Raw genomic sequence first — 19,928 nt, 5'->3', positions numbered from 1 at the left:
TATTGAAGTATTACTTCAAAAAATTAATATTAAAAAAGAGTTTTTCTGATAAACATTTTCCTTGATATAGTTTTTGCTAAAAGCCCAAACTGAATTTATTGTGTTGAAAGTATATGACTTGTTCCACTCACTGAAGATAAAACTTTGTATTGACTGATCATCGGTTCTCCCAGAAAAAAATTCTATGATTGGATTTTTTTTCTCTGTCTATGTCCTGTTGCCTGTTCCCTCAGTAAAATTTGAAAAACAGTTAATAAAAATATAAGCTTTAGTTAGGCTTTATAGTAAGTACACCTTTTGTAAAATAAATAAATAATGATGGCAAAGACATATCCTTGTTCCTTGCAATGTTAATTAGTTTCACCAAATATCTACCTGTGTCTGCATTAACCTCTATTACAATTAGAGGTTAATGTGTTAAAACATTAGAAAACTATGACTGCTGTATGGTTAAGAAACTGGCTTGTACATCACTTGCAACAGACTTTCAAAATAACTAGACCAAACTAGGGCAAAAGCTATGCTGAGAATCTGAGACCTGAGCAGAACTGTAGACTAGAAAGAGTGAAGTCATAGTAACATGACAGTTAATGAGAATTTTTCCACTGATTCCTCAGGTAGCAAGCTTAAAGTTTTCTACCCAACAGCATTATATTTCTTTGTTTCTGAAGTATCCTGAATTACACAGTTTTTGATTCAAACCTGTAACATTGCTGTTCTGTATCTCCCTTTTTCTCTTACATCCTACATCTGTGATGACAAAGAATAATCTCTAAATAGAATAAAGTAAATCTTATCATCTTAAGTATAACAGGTGTTATAAGTATAACTTAACTAGTTAAGTTCACCAAACTACATTCTAATATTATTTTTCAGATGCTCATAAATTTCCTCTTTGAAATTTCCTCCACTGAAATTTTCTAAACTCGTATTCTTGCCAGAAGAAAATCTGTTTCCATGACCTTGTCATGGAAAAAAAAAAAAAAAAAGCAAACAAACAGAACAACAACAACAACAAAACATAGGAAAGGGACCATACTATCTCTGTGAAGAAGTTTAAAAATTTTTGAAACAAGTATTTCCAAGGCCTGTTGCTTCCTAAAGACCAATTTTTGAAATAATGCCTGATTTGAGGATAATAGTTCCATTATTATCATATTGAGTTAAAGATAATTATTTGAAGGCACACATTAAGGCATTTCTAACCTTTATCCTTGATGCACTTTCTAAATATATTTATTAAAGGATATGTGTTAAAGATTTATAGCATTTTTTTTTCCTAAATAATTGTGTAGCAATTGAGATTACTCTTTCCAGACAATCAGATTTCAGAACCTTGCTAGGTATTAAGTTTTTTCAGACCAGATAGGTTGTTCAGTTCAGTTGTTTTTGAGCTTACCTGTCTAAATAAGACAATGACAACTACAGCTGAGAAAACCATTATAGCATGGATACATGCAGAATAAACATCGGTTCAGTCTCACTCAGTATCTGACCTGTAATGGTTCTTGTGTGCTAGAAGTCTCAATTATCTGATTTCATTACTTTAACACCAAATGCCTTGTAAAGGTGCAATGTATTCCCATATTTATTTTTGAGCCAAATGTGACAAAAACAGAAGCTAACAATGAAAAATATCATTATGACTTTCCAGATATTTATATCCAGTCAAGTCGTCATTCAGCATTGTCTAGTAGTTTTGCTGCAGTACCTTCCATAGTTCTGTATGCCTGCAGGTCCACCTGAAAACATCTATGTCATCTTAGTCCAACAGAAACAATTAATAAATCTACTAATTCTATTTGTGCTGTTCAAATCTGGAAACATTCACAAGCAGTTCTGCTTTTGTATTTTACTACCATAATAGCTCACTAGAGCTGTCCAACAGTGGAACTTAATGCACACCCAGGTGGATGCTCTGTTTTCCATGTAACAGTAGTCAGCATAGAAATGCACAGAAAACAGAAAATTAATAGACATCAGACTTTTCTCCAAAGACATATCTCCATATAGAAGTCTGTATATTTTGTATCTGTATGCAAATAAAAGCTTCTGTCCTTTTCTACCAGGTTAGGTATCAATTCTATTAATTCTTCCACTAGTTCTCTGACTTGCGAAAAAATGATCTTATCTAAAATGGTACCTTTATTATATCTCCCTTATAGTCACAAAGGGTATGTGGGACACCTGCCTTCTTGTCTATACTCTTCAAAGAGCTTTCCTATTCCCAGAAGATGAAAATCTACCCTGTCCTGTTTCCATAAGTTCAGTCCCCTGATATGAAAAGGCTTGTCACTTCTTTTTCCATCATTCATTTTTCCTCCCAAACTATATTAGAAATAGTGCTTGTTTTTTTTTATCCTCTAAGCTATTTACTTTTAGTGGATGCTATTAATCAGTGTGGCTTAGCCTGTAATTTCACCTATTTAACAGCCATTACCTTGTATCTTTACTGGAAAGATAAAATGTCTTTCTGTCTAGACCATTAAGAAATTAATTCATTATCAGGCTCCTGGTCCATTCCTGCTATGAAAAAATTTCTCTCATCAATGTGAATCTTTTAGAGTCAAATCTCATACAGTCCATTTATCTTTTTCAAAATACCAGTTGTCTTGGACTATGACCTTTGTCACAGCTTTATTCACTGTTTGTTGTTGTTGTGTGTTTGTTTATTTGTGGCATTTTTGTTTGGTTTTGGTGCTTTTTATTGTTGTTGTTGTTTTGTGGGTTCTAACAATTTCTGCAAGGCATTCTGCCATCAGTCTCTGGCTTGAACACTCCCCCAGGCCCTTTTTTTTACAGCCTTGGAGCTTTCCTTAGAGGAGTCAAGCAAGATGTTTATAGCTTAGTTTTTAAATCATACCATTTGTGTTTCCTTTTCTCAAGTCTTCAATACTGTTTTCTTGGGAACTAGCCAAAAACTACTGAAAACATCAAGTATGTTAAAAGTAATTATTCCCAGAATCAGATTATCATCTGAGGGTCTCTCTACTGTTGGTATCTTTTGTTTATAGTAATAGACAAATGTGTTTTTTGATATATTATCAGTTATCCTGCAGATATCTTAGAGAGTTTGATTTGAGCAGAATTGCTCCATTCTTCTATTACTCACTAATTTTACTAATACTATATATTTTTCAGTATTTGAAACTGCTTCATTCTGCAGAATTGCAGGGGTGACAGTGTCTGAGATGCCTGTAGCATAGTCAAAACTGGGTAGATTTTCAAAAGATTTGGGTAGTTCTTCAGAAGACACAGACTTGACACAACTCAAGTAGATGAGCAGGAGATTTTAATCATTGCACCCTCTATTCTACAACATCCTTTCCCACTTCAGCTTCCATGAAATGGGATGACAAGAGATAAGTGCACTGTCATTCTCTAGTAGAACATTTACCGTATCAAGACTGGCAATCAACAGATTCATTTGCAGACCAAAGGAGTTGGCAGATTTCCACCTAGTGTCAGGCCTGTACCCTCCTCTCAATTCAGAAATATCATTGTTGAATCACTAAATGATGATAGTGTAGTCTCTATCATGCTGGATTTGGAGGAGAGTTTTGTTATGCATTTACAGAAGCTTGAAGTAGTTTGTTAAAGAGGTTGGTAATTAGATTTAACCATCTTAAGTGTTTATACTAGGGTATGAGAAGTTCATGTATGCCATAAAGAAAAGAATAAAACAAGCCCTAATCTCACTGGCTTTCTCTGTGTAAGAGAGAATGTAAGACTTCTTTCTTGAAAGTTTTTAAAATGCTCTAGGAATAACTTTTGGACAGTTTGGGGGGTTAAGAAGGTGAAAAAAAGAACAGCTTAAATATATAATTTAAATAGCTTCCAAGAAGAAATGGAGACTTTCAGTGATGTTAGAGATGGCAGCTGCCTTTCTAATGCCATACTGGCATAACAGTAATGGAAAATATGTCTTGCTGGAAAAAAAAAAAAAAAAGGAAAAAGAAGAAAATAAAGAAGTAGATTTCATCACTCAAGGTGTGGCAAAAGGTTTTGTAAATTAAATCATAAATCAGTCAACTTTTACTTCAATTAGCCTAGCCAAAAATACTCCTATTTAAAAACAACAACAACAACAACACCTCACTTCACAGTTTAAGGAGAGCCATTAATCATTGCCTAATCACATATTTTTGTACCTTAGAATAAAGTACCCTCCCAGTACTGCCCACCATGCTGGCATATGAGTGAAGTTAATAGGGAGCTTGCCAAAATTTTTGAAGCAAAAACCATAGGGATATTATTCTTTCATTCAAAAAAACACGTTAGAGACTTTGGACATAAATCTTAGTCTGTGGCACTGCTTAATCAATTTATTTCATGTTCTCAAGGGAGATAGGGTATGTGTTAGCCTGTGGTCCCTTTCTGAACATACATAGTAGAGCCTATCACCTCCCTGCTAATTACTGTCCTGCTAATTATTGAACAAATTCACTCCAGTGTTTTAATTAAAGTAACATTTCTTGTTTTAATTTGTGACAGTGTCAGGTTACTTGGGCTCTCATTGTAGAGAATGTGTGTAACAAGTCAAGATTTTACAACAGTCAAAAAGCTCTAAGAAATAAAAGCTGCTTTCCTTTCCAATTACACAATTGTGTAATATGGACACCAGCGTTGTGCAGTTGATTCAGTACAAGCTTACATTCCACTTTTCAGAGCAAATCATCTATACCTGAGATAGTCTTTGGAACTGTGAAAATGAATGGATGCCAGAAAACATTAAAAAAAAAAATCTGTTTCTGAATTTGGCTGGTTCAGAGAGTGGAAAGTCATAGAAACACTGCAGAAAAAAAAAAAAAAAAATAGTGAATCCACGGTGTACCTTTCATTAGTGACAGAGATGAGAGCATTTGGAATTCTTACTAATTGTGAATGCCAGCACATTATTCAAGGAAGGGAGTCTGCCACAATTATGCCTACTCTTCATCCTCCAGAGCACTCAAGATTTAACTGTTGCTCATTATCAGCTAGTATACAGCCTGCTGCTCTGCAAATCCTTGCACAGCTTAACCACAGCCATCTCCATCCAGTACTAAGTATTTCCAGCACCCTAAAGCCCATGCATCTATCAGGACAAGGAAAGGGCAAGACTGGGAGGAGTTGTGGCGCAAAGATACATCATGATGTCTATATTCCTGAAACTTTTCTCAACATTTCATGAAGGACTTCTCAGGAAAACAATTTTTGATTATGCTGAGGAAGCTGGTTATTTTTCTGTCTTTGCACAAACTTACATTGAGTAAATTCTCTCTGAGGACCTTGGAAGCTGAGAACAAGTAAATCAATCCATCAATTTGTTCCACAATAATAAGAGGTTCCCCATTGCTACATGAAAGAGGAATGCAAAGATCCTCTATTCCTTGGTTCCACTTTCACAACAGACATGAATAACATTTAGCTAAGCTCATCAGTCAGTGAGGTGAATCTGTTTGGGGAAAAAGAAGCCCTTCAAAGTACTATCTTGCAATATAATGTCATCTTCAACAAAGTAAATCTGGTCTCAAAATGTTATGACAGTCTGCAATTTTGATTGTCTTCTGAGTGCCAAATATTTCTGACCACACACACAAAAAAAAATAAAAAAAAAATCCTTTCCATTCGCAGTTGGGAAAACAAGATTAAGGCCAGCCTAGTGGATACAGGATTAGTCATTATGATTCACTTCATAAATAACAGTCCTGGTTATTGTAAATTTCCTATATCTAGCTATCCAGTTTCCTTTGAGAAACTTACAGTTAGTTGAAAACAGAACAAAACTAAGACCTCAGTCTTTATACTTTACACTTGGTATTGAGTGACATTTTTTGGCCTGTTATTGGCTGAGGATCCATAACTTATCTTCTGTGGAAAGTCCAAGTCCCTTTTGACTTTAACAGCTATCAATCTTCAGAGCCCTCCATTGTTCTAACACACTCAGCATTCTCACCAAGAATAGAGCAATGTGGTCAGGACAAGCTCTATGCTTGTAGAGAAGTCTGAAAAGTTATTGTTTGGTTTTGTTTTAATTCCTCTTTTGACATGCACAGTTTTCAGCATGCAGCTTCCTTTTGTTTCAGCTCCAGGGCTGGGTTTTCTTTTAGTCATGAATTACTTGATTTAGTTTTCTCAAATTTTCTTTATGCTTTTTCCTCTTTAAGATACTGTAGCCTGCTTCAAAGGGAATTGGATTTCTTTCATGGTATGCTTCTAAATCTGGCTTTCTTTCACAGTATATTTTAAAATGTTTATCGGCTTTGACTTTTACTCTTTATAGTGGTTTGAAAAATGTATTTGCTGCTAATGAAAGGTACCAGACCATGACAGCACTGGAGACAGAGATCTTCCCTTTTTGCTACTCTTAGAGTACCTATTCTAATTGTACAGCATAAGGCGCTTCTGTAATGTTTTCCATCTTCACAACTATTTCAAATACTTTGTAATCCTCCCTGTGCTAAGGATAATATCTTCTACTTTCATAGAAGGAGTGTATGATGGTCTTAACTGATTACAAGGAGTCATCCAAAATCCAAGCATGATTTTTGGAGTTTTGATGATACCCTCTCAGGGGAGTCAATGAAGCAAAAAAGAAGGAACTTAAATAAGGAAACAGAGGCAACATCCAAGTAATTTTTCCAAGGCAGCAAAGGGGAAAAGAGTGCCATAGACACAAAATGTAGTCCAAAAGGATCTGTCTTGACTTTGGTGTTGAGTGTGGTGGTTTTACTTGGGTGGGTAGATGAGCTCCACCATGGCCACTTTCTCACTCCCCCTCCTCAAAGGGAGATGGGAGAAAATACAATGCAAAGGGCTCAAGGTTTGAGAGGATGGGGGAAACGCTCAACAACTATCGTGACAGGCAAAAACAGACTCAGAGTAGGGAGCTGGTAACATTTATTGCATATTACTAACAAGGTAGAGAAATGAGGAACAAAGGAAAGAAACCTAAAACTCCTTCCCCACATCCGCCCTCTTCCACCTCCTCCCCCTGAGTGGTGCAGGGGAACAGGGAATAGGGGCTGTGGTCAGTCTATAGCGCTTCTTCTCTGCCGCTCCTTCTTGGTCACTCTTGTCCCCTGTGTTGTGAGGTCCCTCCCACAGGATGTCGTCCTTCCTGAACTGATCCAGCATGGGCTTCCCACAGGCAGCAGCTCTTCAAGAACTGCTCCAGATAGACCACTGCTTCAGATGTACCATGGGGTCCATCCCTCAGGAGCAAACTGCTCCAACTTGTGTCCCCCATGGGCAGCAGCTCCTGCCAGGTCACCTGCTCCTGCGTGGTCTCCTCCACAGGCTAAAGGTCCAGACTGGAATCTGCTCTGACAGGGCTGCAGCCTCTGTCAGTGCAGGTTCACCTGCTCCACCAGGGGCTTCTCCATGGGGGGGCTGCAGCGTGGAGATCTGCTCCACCGTGGGACCCATTGTCTGCAGGGGGACAGCCTGCTTCACCATGGTTCTCACCACAGGCCACAGGGGACTTCTGCTCCAGTGCTTGGAGCACCTCCTGTCCTCCTTCTGCACTGACCTTGGCACCTGCAGGGCTGTTCCTCACTCCTCTCTCTCTCCCAGGTGCTGTTCCCAAGCATTTTTTTTTTCCCTTTCTTAAATACTTTCTCACAGAGGCACAAAAAACACCTCTTATTGGCCCAGCTCTGGCCAGCAGCAGGGCCCTTATCTAACATGGGGCAACTTCTAGATTCTTCTCACAGGAGCCACACCTATGGCCCCCTGCTACCAAAGTCTTGCCACCTAAACCCACTACATTGGGTTATAGACATACTAAGTAGAAATATGGGATTTAATTCCTCCTGGTTAACTATACAGAACTTTTTACCTGTTTTCAATGGAAATGCAGCTGACATATCAAGTAAAATGGGAGAACTGCCTCTCCTCTGGTGGCAGTGTCAGCATGTAAGGAGAACAGCCTAAGAAATAACAAGAGGAAACACAAAACAATCTTACTGTTCCACCTTAACTTCACATTTCTTTCACAGAATTAAGGCTGCTTCTTCCCTTCTGAGTCTGCAGTAGTCTTTAAATTCTCCTCTCCTCTCCTCTCCTCTCCTCTCCTCTCCTCTCCTCTCCTCTCCTCTCCTCTCTCTCCTCTCCTCTCCTCTCCTCTCCTCTCCTCTCCTCTCCTCTCCTCTCCTCTCCTCTCCTCTCCTCTCCTCTCCTCTCCTCTCCTCTCCTCTCCTCTCCTCTCCTCTCCTCTCCTCTCCTCTCCTCTCCTCTCCTCTCCTCTCCTCTCCTCTCCTAAATCTCTAAATTTGTACTGTATTGTATTTTAGATGGCATACTTCAATAGGAGAAATAGACAGACTTTATCTTCGGGAATACCCAAGTTTGCTCCTTCTGCAGAAGAGGCATAAAACTTCACTAATTCAGATAGAGGACAGCATTTAATGCCCTTTACCTAGTAAATAGCTCTTTCCATGACTCTTCGTGTATCATGGAAGAAAGCCCCAATTTTCTTTGTTCCATAAAGTCCTTAAAGCCTTAATTATATAGCTCTGAGAATAGGCTGAAAGAACTCAAAGAGAAAATGGAATAGAGAGCCATGATCAGTGTAACATAGCGTACTTGTGTTTGGAGACCTTATATTATTATTATGGCTAACATCCATTACGTTTACCTTATGTGTCACTTCTCAGTAGAAAGACTCTACCTTTCAGGGGTCTGAGACCACCCAAGTCAATGGGAAAGTATCTTGGGATATATGGTCACTTCAGGTGGGCTTGCTGAACAGGATTTTCTCCACTGCTGATGAGAATTAGATGCATAGTTATAAAAGGGTCTCAAAACAGCAGATCTGGACACCCAAGCAGGAGAGATGCCTTTTCCAGGAGTTTTTTAGGACTTTGCTGTATAATTCAAGTTTCTGCTTACATACCAATGGTGAGAGTAAAGAGCAGCTGTTAAACTCTTTTCCCTTGTGTATTAGTAATACAAACTCCTGGTTTACCTTGAAGCCCCTTTAATTGACTCCCTAATACTGCCAGTGAATCCCATATAGTCCTGCACTCTGCCTACTTGAAAGTCAGCAGTAGATTCAAGCACTGCAGGGTTTTCCAAGTCTGTGCGGTCACCCCATTCATTAATCATGAAAGAGACAGCAAGAGACCCAAATCTCAGAGGACCCTCTCATCTTTACTTTACTGTTTGTTTGTTTATTTTGCCACAACACAAGAATTAGGCCAGGCAGTCTCAGAGGAGACCACTGCTCTTACTACCAGGTTTTCTAGAAGAGCATTCAACTTCTGGGTTGCCATGAGCCTTGTTTTTGAAATAGTTAAGCCAAGATTTCTCTCCCCTCCACTACACCTCCTTTCTTAACATGAAATCTAGTAGAAGCAAAGTAAAAGTATCTCTGCTTATTTGTTTAATACATAAAAATAACAATAACACTGTACATAAATAAAAAAGGAAAGGTACTTCCTGTAAATTTCTTAAAGCTTCTCAAAATAGTCTCAGGACTTAGCCAAAATTAATACTGTTATGTAGCCAAAGTTTCCATGAAAGCATCTGTACCTGGGTGTCTGTACAAGTAAAATTGTGCAAATAATTACAACCTCTTTTCTGGCCAAAATTCTGCTACATATCAACAAATGAAGTCCTTTTTTTTTTTTTTTTTTTTTTTTTTTTTCCTTACTGGAGAGATGGCAGAAACTTTTTTTTTTTTTTCAAAAAAAAAAAACAACATTTTTTTGAGACAGTTATGATTGCAGAAAAGTAGGTTGTTTCATTACAGTTTTTACTACTGTCATATTCTATTCAGTGCAGTAGCCAGCTGCCACCACTTATTTTTTCAAGGCACAGACTTACAAGCACTGATGGATTCTGCATGCCACGGCTATCTGGCAGAGTTTACTGCCAAGTAAAGGGAGTGGTGGGATAGGACATTTTGTCCATGGCTCAGATTATTCATTTGAGAGTCCAAAAAAATTGGTGCAAACTTTCCTTCTTCTGTAGTATAATAAATTGCTAATGAAGGTGATGTGAGATAATATCTTATAGCCCATTCTTTTACCTCTACCATAGGGTGGTAATGTTGGGATGGACCCATGTTGGGATGGGTCATCCACGGGAGAAGTAACATCTCAAATTGCTAGGGTTTACTCTCAGAAGGCTTTCCTGTCAGTGTCCAAAGACCGATGGGAAGTTAAAACATTGCAGCATTCAGTGAACTGCCCAAAATCAGTCTGTGACACACAGAATATTGAGAAAGATGACTTGGTGCAGCACAACACTGCAGCTGGTGATGTGCTACCCTAGTAAGAGCTTTGTACTGAGAGTAGTGGTGACAGAAATGTTCTCTGCAACCACTGTCCCTGGACCTCCACTCTATCTTCTCAACCACCAGAGTCCACCCCCACAAAATGACTTGAGGTCAGATACTATCTCTGACATACAGCTGTATGTCACAGCTATATGTATATTTGTTGTGCTTTCCACTGCTATTCATTGCTTGGATATGTGATGTGTGTTCCTGCTACTAGTCTTCTCCAGTATCCTGTTCTTAAGCATCCTGGAAACATAGCAAAGCTTAGGTTGTGTCTCAGGGGGGGAGGGGAGGGGAAGGGATGGAGCTGGGGGTTGGGGGTTGGGGGATCTCAGGGGAGGAAAGGGTTAAAAGAAAGAGAAAGTGCAATTTGTAACGGTAAATCCCTATAAATGAACAGTGGTGAGTCATGAACTGCTGTGAGTCCTTAGTGGTGTCACTGTCATTAATTTTACTACACACTTTTCTTTGAAAAACTTCTATATTGATAATTCTATTACCAGTGATATTTTTCACATCATTTGTACTTATTTTTTATAAATATGAGCAAATTAATAAATAAAAGAACTCCCCAGTTAAATAGAAGCTCTTCCTCTCAACTGCTTTCATAAAAAGTTAAGTAAACAGATGGGCTTCCTGTCATGTCTGAAGTGGACACATATATCATATTGCAGGCAATTGCTCTCTATATCATCCAGTAAGCATTCACATCTTTGATGTATGGAAGACAGCACTTACACTAAATCTCTAGGTAGCCCTGAAATCACACACATTTGGCTCAGAAATAGAGACCGGGCTAACTACTTCCTCTCATGCTGTACTGGGTGGGTTACATTTAGGAGCCCCTCCTCAGTTTCTCTATATATCGTCCAGGTCAAGCACATCTGGCAACATTCACTCTCCAGAAGTAAGGAGCCCAAACCATGGTGATCAAAGACAATTACTGTTCCTTCCCAGCTGAGAGATCAACAGCTTCTTGTGCAATGCTATCTTTTTCTTTACCACACAAGAAGGGAAATAAATAAATAAATAAATAAATAAGGTCAAATAGCATAACAATATATTCTAAAATCTTTCCTGAAGATCAGACCTCTTGTGTTTCACACTTGAAAGAGTGCGAGGCCAGCTTCAGGGCTTACTTGCAGGAAGGCAGCATGCCATGACATGTCATTGCAGGTTTGCATCTGATGTTGGAAGGGTGGGCATGGACAGTGGTACAGTTTTCTCACTTGAAGAATTTCCCAGTATATAAAACACTTACCAGGCAGTTATCTTGCAAAGGTCTGAATAACTGGAATATGATACATTGGTTAGAAAAGGAAGAAAGAGTGGGGAACATCAAAGTGGGCTTTATACATAGCATAATATTATTTTATTTTTTTTTATATTTTATTTTGTTTTTGTTTTATTTGGTTTATTTATTTATTAGCAACATTATTTCTGAGTACAGGATAGTCTTCCTTGGTGTACACCTCTAAGATGGAGTGGTAGGGAAATATAAAGGAGAATTGCCTCTTTCTCTTGTCTTGGCTGCGAGACTATAGAGAAAAGGAGAAGCTTGCTCCTTCCCTGAGAGTATCTGAAATGATACAACAATGAGGGAAGGTGAGGGGATGGTGGTAGTGATTGTAGTTAGTAGGAGGCAGAGAAGACTGCAATCAACAACCCTACAGTGGGGAAGAAAATAGTAGACTGCTGAGAAGAGTATGGAGTGGAAACAGAGTCAAGCCTCCTAGGCAATGGACAGAGATGGACTGTTCATAGGAACTCAGAGAAATCTGTGTAGAGTTGTTGCATCCCAAGAAGCAAATGCTGGCACATCAAAATGATGCTGTGATGTGAGCAAGGGAAAACGTCACCTTGCACAACCAACAGTGAGAATTCCTGTCAAATTCCTCTATTTTTGTTCATTTTAACCTGAAGATCTTATTCCTCTACTTTGTAAAAAGATCCATACTTTAATTGAAGTTCTCAGAAATCCAATCTCCAGAGTTTTGACATTCTTTCCAGTGTTTTGGGGGGATTCTTGCTCTAAGGAAAATATACAGGAAAGTCTCTCTCAATTTTCTGGCTGATTCAGGGTCCTGTCATAAGCAGTTTAATCCCAGTTTTGGCCAGGTATAAGTCTAAAGTAAAGAATGGTATTTTTTACTGAAAGATTGGTAAGAAATCATTATCTTAAAAAAAAAAAAAATAGTGTTGCTGAGGTAAATACACAGATTTATATATGACTCTATCTCAGTTTTCTTTTCTCCTGCTTTTATCAAGGCTATGTCAGTCTGACCTAAAAAATTACTTCTCTGTTTTAATTGCTCAAAAAACAGTCTCCAGTGCCTTTCTTGGTGGTGGTAAAAAGTTCTCTGTAAATACATAATAGAAGGTGAGAAGCTTTTTTTTTTTTTTTTTTTTTTTTTTTTTTCAAAATAGCTATTTGTTTTTTTTATATTGTTTTTTTTCAAATTTGCAAAATGTGAAAATGGTGTAAATGAAATATATGCTTAATTGCTCAAAAAAAAAAAAAAAAAAAAAAAAAAAGGAAAAAAGGACAACTGACAGTATGTTGCTGCTGGCTGGGGAAAAATATCATGAAACTCCACACAGCTTTTTAGCTTTAACAATAAGAAAATCAGACTGACCAAAGGAGTCCCTCAGACCCAGTATCTTGTCTCTCTCAGTGGACAATAATATCTGCTTACAAAAAAGGTATAAGAAACAGGTGCATATTTCTTCCAATTATAATCAATCTTTCCCTTGGTATGCTATCCCATGCTCTGGCAATCAATATTTCAGACATTTCATGAGAGGAGGATGAAATGATACTAAACACCAGATTCATACCAGGACTTTTTTCCATAGTCTTTCTTTCCTGTCTACCCTATTTAGACCATGATGCCGCAATATTTAAAAAAATGCTACCAGCTGCTGATGCCTGTTCAGCCATTCAGATATAGAACATATGTAGCTGGAAATGATGTTACGAGAAACATGGTGTGAGAAAGGTGTCATGCAAGCTGCACCTTCAGAAATGCCCTTACCTTAGAGGTAATACTATAACCTCACTTCCTAATATTTTGGTTATAGTTCTAATCTCAAATTGCTTGGAGAACCAATTTAATATAATTGTCTACTGCAGAGAAATACTTATCTGGCAGATAAGCTTGTGACAACTGGAAAAGATTTCTGGAGTATAACAGATTGAAATTTTGTTCACCAAATTCCTTTGGAAGTGGGAAATATGCTTTGAACAGAGGAAATGCAGCTATTGAGCAAGAATAATTAATTTAACAGCAATGAGTGGTTGTGCTTCAGAAAATATAGCATTTTCCTCTAATGAAACTGAGCAAATCCTTTCTGTGTGGTGGGAAAGAAAAGAAAAAGGCCAATTTCTTATTTAGTTTCCTCCCATTACCATACATGGCCTGAGTTTGCTCTGAGAGGGAAATTGGGACCTTCTGGATACTTAGCATTCAAAAAAATAAATAAAGTAATCTCTTCTTGTGTTTGATTTAAGAATTATTAAATACATAATTAAACTGACAATTCCTTTGCTATTGAACCAGACTATCATCAATTATATAGGAATATAATAAACAAAGGATACTGAAACAGATTGCAGCTTTCAAACCCTTTCTGCATCTGATGCTAAAAATGGAGGTATAGGTTTTTGTTAAACACATGTTTCTTAATTGCCTTCCTGTTGTTATACTCAAGACTAGGAGGAAGAGGAGAAATTGACAGATGTGCCAGATGGACTTAAGCAGAAAAATAGAGTGAAGAGGTGGACACCCACATTTACAAGCAGAAAAGAGATCACCTTTTTCTGTTTCTCTGAATGTCAGTACTGGTGTGAGGTCCTGGATTGACAAGCTCAGAGACTTGGGTCTCCTGTTTAGCCACAGAAACATTATACTGTGGCTTAGCTTTCTGTTTTTCCAATAAAACAGCCACAACACTGGAAATGGTGTTGTACTTCAACAGGGGTGGAAAGAAGAGAGGAGAAAGTTGTACCAAAAAATTAACTAGAGGGTGCAAGACAGCAGGAGGTGAAGGGGGCAAGGGCAACCCCGTAACGCATTCCCACCAGCCAGATGAGCAATAGGGGTGGCTGGAGAGTGCACAGCAAGCCTTTGTGCAGATAGGAGGGCAATCCAGGAGACCATGCCCAGGTTGAGGTTGACAAAAAAGAGGGTGACATGCAGTGCTGGCAGGGCTGCCCGCAGGGTTAGCAGCTTGCTCTGGTGCTGCCCAAAGCAGCACAGGGGGAGGCAGGCTGGGAGGCTTTGTAAGTCAGCATGGTTTTACCTGGGATTACAGGGGAGAGACAGAGATGGGGAAAGACGGGTTTCACCCTGTCCCTAGTGCTTGGCACTGCATTTTCTCAGTCTTTTTGACAGAAAGGAGCCCTTATATATGAGACAGGCCGGTCCTTAGAGCAGAGCTACAAATGATTAATTGTATCAAGAAAAAGAAACAGTGTCTCCTTGCTGAGCTTTGTAACGGGCTTCATATAAATTTGCGTGAAATATTATGTGGGATTACTGCAGCCAGCCAGGAGTTTGGCTGCAGGAGCCAAGAGGAGGATGGGAGCAAGGCCAACAGGAGAAGCAGGAGATGAAGTGGATTGTGCTTGCCAAGGCCAGGAGATGAGCCAAACCATAGCTACAGTAGCATAGTAATGAGGAATGGGAATTGCATTCAACATCGGTTCTTCTTCTTATCGTGATCATTACTACTCTGAATCTAATTGCCTATCCTACCTGCCTTCCTGCCCCTGCCTCAGGCCTCAGTGCAATACCGGATAACAGCAGAAGGCAAAGAAAGCAGAGTGCAGGAGTTTAAATGTAATCCTAGTGGAGCCCACAGTCGGTGCTCCATGAAACCATCCACCCACCCACCAGTACAGCTGAGATTGCCACAACAGGCGCTCCCTTCTTACCCAGGAGAGGCGAGGGAGAGGGGTGACACCAAATGCTATTTTCTAGGAATTTTACTCACAGCCACACATAAAGGTCAACCAGGGAGAACTGGGATTTTAGGATATCATTTGTTGGACCCTCCTGCTTTCTCTTCTCCTACACTGTTGCTGTCCACTTTGGTTCTCATTGAGTTTTTGCTGTGGGAGGGGAATATCCACCTTCAAAGCACATCATGCCATTCAAAGCTAGTGGGGCTGTGTAAGCAGCTGGACCATTGTCTCATGTCCTGTCCCAGCACGTGTGGAGTCCCTGGTTGTTTTAATAGAGAGGCCTGACCTGGAGCTGAATGCATCAGGTGTAATAAAACTTGAACTGCCTATCTCACTCTTGTTTCCTTCATGGAATAGACTGCAATCCCAGACCTTCCCAGGAAGTTGGGTATGGATCCAGACTTGGCATCCTCCCTCGGTAATGGCCTGAACTCAGCTTCTTCCTCCCAAGACAGACCAGATCTTGAACTACTTTGTGCTTCAGGACTCTTTCTAGTATTTCTGATTCTGTGCAGAGCTTCATGTAACCAATAACCAGTGATGGAGGACCTGACTTTCTGAAGATGCATATTATCACAGCTGAACTACACACTGAAGATGCTCTGCAGACAATGGCTCCTCTTGGCAAGTCAAAGGGGAACCTTATCATTTGCCATGCTTAACAGGTTAGCACTAAGCCTGCCTCAGCCCAACACCACCTCCAGGGTGTTTTCACCACAGAAAGTACTGCTTTCCCCAGGGGCTGAGGATTTCTGAGCAGGGTGGGCAGCAGGGTTCACGCAAACCATCATGAAATAACCCACAGTGTCAGGTGTGGGGCCTAGCCTGTATACACAGACAACCTCCTGCCTGGCTAAGAAGAGGGTGTGTTTTTTCTCTCTCTTTTCCCTCCAGCTGGAATGAAATGTGAAATCTTCTCATAAACACAAACTGAGAGATTCTTGTTTTCTCAAAGGACACAGGGCAAAGACCTGAATTTCTTCTCCCAGCCAACACTGAGGGAGTTCCCTTCCTGGAGGGACCACACTTGCCAGCCTCACAGGGCATCAGAAAAAGGCAGCACCAACCAAGGGCTCTGTGGGCTGGGGATTTGTCTGTTTGCTCCCCTGTGACATTTCCACAGTGTCACCCGTGTCTCCTGTCACATCACCTGTTCAGAGTAGTTTCTCTCTTGCCCTTGCCTTGCTCATGAAGAAAGGCAAATCTTTTCCACTGTACTGCATCTAAGTTAGTGCTAGTTCTGTGTTTTGAGATACCCACTGCCCAGAGAAGCTTTAGAAGTGATCATATGCAGCTTTCAGTAAAAGTTACAAAAGCTGTTATGTTTGCATATCTGTAGAAATATGTACTAAAACCTTGACCTATATCACACATAGTCTCAATGGTAACATAAATTAAACTCTTCGTGTTTAGAGTAAAAATCCATTACTAAGGTAGCTCTTCTTCAAAATGGAAGATTTGAAAATGCATTATTTTGAACCTAATGAAATTGTTTCTCCGTAGATAAAAGTAGACATTCAGAAGTAAACATTCTGGAAGAATAGGACATATAGAGACAGGATATCTCTCTTGCTTTGTTTTCATTTTCTTTTGCAGACTTTTTGTAATTTAACAATTTGGGCATGACAAGCCAATGTTAGCTGCACATTCACACGCACTACACTGCCTGATAGTGAGTGGGCTTTTCACTTTCTTTTGTTCATCACATCTTAAACTTCTCATAGGAAAGGGTTTCTTAACATGGTCTGAATGGAGATAGATTGAAAAGTAAATTACTTGCTCTATCCCTTGAGGCTGAGCCCAGAGTTTTGTTTTCCTGAAGTGTTCAAATGAGCTTCAAGTTTTACATGTATGATGTGGCCAGTCTCTGATCATGATCTCTATTTCTCTGTTTTAACAAAAGCAAATTTTCTTCCACTCCCTATACCTCTCACCTGTGCTCAAGATAAACAGATGTGATTCTGTCTATCAGTTAGCAAATGCTAAACTTTGCTTCCAACTTCCTAAGCTCTTTCTAAGCAGCCAGTTAGTCTTCCTCTCCTTTTCTTCTTTGTATTTGGCAACCACATATTTTGGGCTGCAGGCAGACACCCTTAGAAACCAGTACCTCTAGTCTACTCAGGTTCTTTAGTGTACATTGCACTGCAATACAATTAGCAAAGATGACTTCCCTTTGCATCGTAGCTCCTCATCCTTCCATCTTTTCGAAAGGAACAAATTTCCTCCCCCTCACCTTTGCATTTACCTTAAAAAAAAAAAAAAAAAAAAAAAAAAAGTTTTGATGACTTAGTGCTGTATTTTCGCTCTTTCTTGTAAATTTACACAAGTATACAAACCACTACAAACCACACATCCAAGTAGACAGGAGTGTCTGTGTCTTTGCCCCTTGCTGCCAACAGCCTGATACAAGGACAGATTTTGCAGCAGTAGAAACTGTAGCAGAGCTGTGATCTGAGCTTTGGAGCACTGGAGTTGAAAGCCAGTTTATCTGGGCTCCTCCTTAAAAAGAGCTGCTGCTGTGACACATATGCAGCCTAATGGCACTTGAAGGGGTTAATACACCTGGAAAGTGAGTTTTCAAATGAATTCCTTTTTCTTTTGGCCTCAACATAAGGCAGTGCTCTATTAGATTTGACCTTTCTTAATGTGAATTAGCAGCTCAGTGGAACAGGATCCAGAACTGAGTCCTTTCCCTCTTCACATCCATGCATTAATTTAACAAAAGCAAAAAGGTGTCTGCAAGGCTAAGAATAACTGAACAGATCTTGTGCCAATTTGGAATAAAATATAGGACCCTCCAGAAGTGGAAGTAACTTGGTTACTTCTGAACTCTAGGTAAGGCAGGCATTTTAACTCACCCCCCTCCAAACCACAAATAAATAAATAAATAAATAAATAAATAAATAAATAAATCAGGTAATGAATTAAAATAAATAAAATAAATAAATGAAATGAGTCAGTTCATCATTTTAGTGGGACAAACAAGAGGAAATGCCAAATTGTCTCTCTAGAATATAAATTATCTTTTCCCTCTTGCAACAGATTTGCTCAGTGACTTTAAAATATAAAAGTGCCCCCTTGCCCCAATTCCACTGTTGTCCTGGGAGGGTTTCCTCACCCATACCCCTGCTCAAAATGTTCCATCAATCTTGTCACCTCAGTCCTACCCTGTCTCATGAGGTAATGGATGGAGCCCAGCTAGACATGAAGATGTGCCATCCAGGAAACCAGACCAAAGATGGTATGTTTAAAAACGTGTTTGAAGAGAGAACAGGATGACAGGGAGGGGGGAAAGGAGGCAGGGGATGTTTTTCAGCCAATGCTCTCCTTCCCCCTTTCTTCTCACAGGCGCTTGCTGTTGTCCAGCAGCCCAGAAATATATATATATATATACACACACTTTTATACACTTTTTTTTTTTTTTTTTTTTTTTGACAGGGGAATGGGAAGGAGGAATGATAACTAGATCCTCATGGCACATCTGTCTTTGGATCTTCATGGGAGCCACAGCCATGTAAAGAGGGGAGGGCAAGGGTAAAAGGAGAGGGGGGAGGGGTCCAACTTCAACTTTCTAGAAATTGAGTTATTTTAAGCAATATCTTTGAAACAAAAAAACATGTGTTCTCTGTTCTGCAACACATTGGGCAAGGCTCAGACACTGGGCTGGGTTGCCCGGGGTCGCAGGCCCCGCCAAAGAAAACAGGGAGCTCTGAGGTGGGTCTGAGGCGAGCTGGTCACCAGTGAGGAGCGGCGACGGGGCCAAGTCTGAAGGAGCGCGCCCTGGTTGGCAAACAGGGAGTGCAGTGTTGACTGCCCCTCAGGTATTTCCCTTCAAGTTCACTGCTTTCTCAGAGCATGCTGCTATGAGCAAATGTTCCATGATGCGTGGATGAAGGATGGGGGCTCGCATACTGGGCATGAGCTTTGTGTGCATTTCAGGCTGGAATTTGCTTTGATTTGTTTTTCAGGTTTTGATCTTCCTGGGCTTGGCTGGGCACTTCGCTGGTGAGGGGAGTGGTGACACATCACACCCCGCTGTGTTGTCACTCTGGCTTGCGCACCCGCTAGCCTCTGTGTGGCCAAGTCCAGTCATACACTGCTTCCCTGGTTAGCAGTTCACACCATCGCACCTTGGTACCTCTTCTGCACCTATAAAAACCTACTTCCACAGGCCCTCAAAGGAAGCATTTAACTATGGTTATACACTGAGTGCAGGTCTGAATGCTAACTTCCTCAAAGGCTAAGTGTTTTCAGACAGGGAAGTGTTGGTTCAATCACATCCCCAAAACCCAGGTGTTATTGTTAATTGAGTTTAAAAAGTTGTCTCAGCCCAGAGAGGAATTAAGCTCCATTTTCAAGTAGAAACAAACCATCTGCTTTTCCAAGAAAGGACCAAACACCTCCACCATTGAAAGCTGTCAGAGTGCTTTTGACCAGCTGGAAAATAATGGCACTGAGTTCTGCGCAGCACCCAGTACCTTTTGGAGGAAAGCTGGTGCAAGAAAACAGGATGCCTGTCTGACAGTGGCTTTTGGAGTGTGCTCAGGTGCTGCTGCAGTTCTTGGGACTCAAGGGTGCATATGAGAGAGATGGTGAGTCCCAAAACCATTCCAGAGACTCAGAAAGTTAGTGGAAAAATCCTCACCTGTTTTTCCTTTTTGGCTGTCTTCTTGGAGGTACATAAGGACATTTTCA

Source organism: Aythya fuligula, chromosome 1, assembly GCF_009819795.1.
Source record: "Aythya fuligula isolate bAytFul2 chromosome 1, bAytFul2.pri, whole genome shotgun sequence".
NCBI classification, from domain to species: domain Eukaryota; kingdom Metazoa; phylum Chordata; class Aves; order Anseriformes; family Anatidae; genus Aythya; species Aythya fuligula.
Note: the sequence above shows the minus strand (reverse complement) of the source record.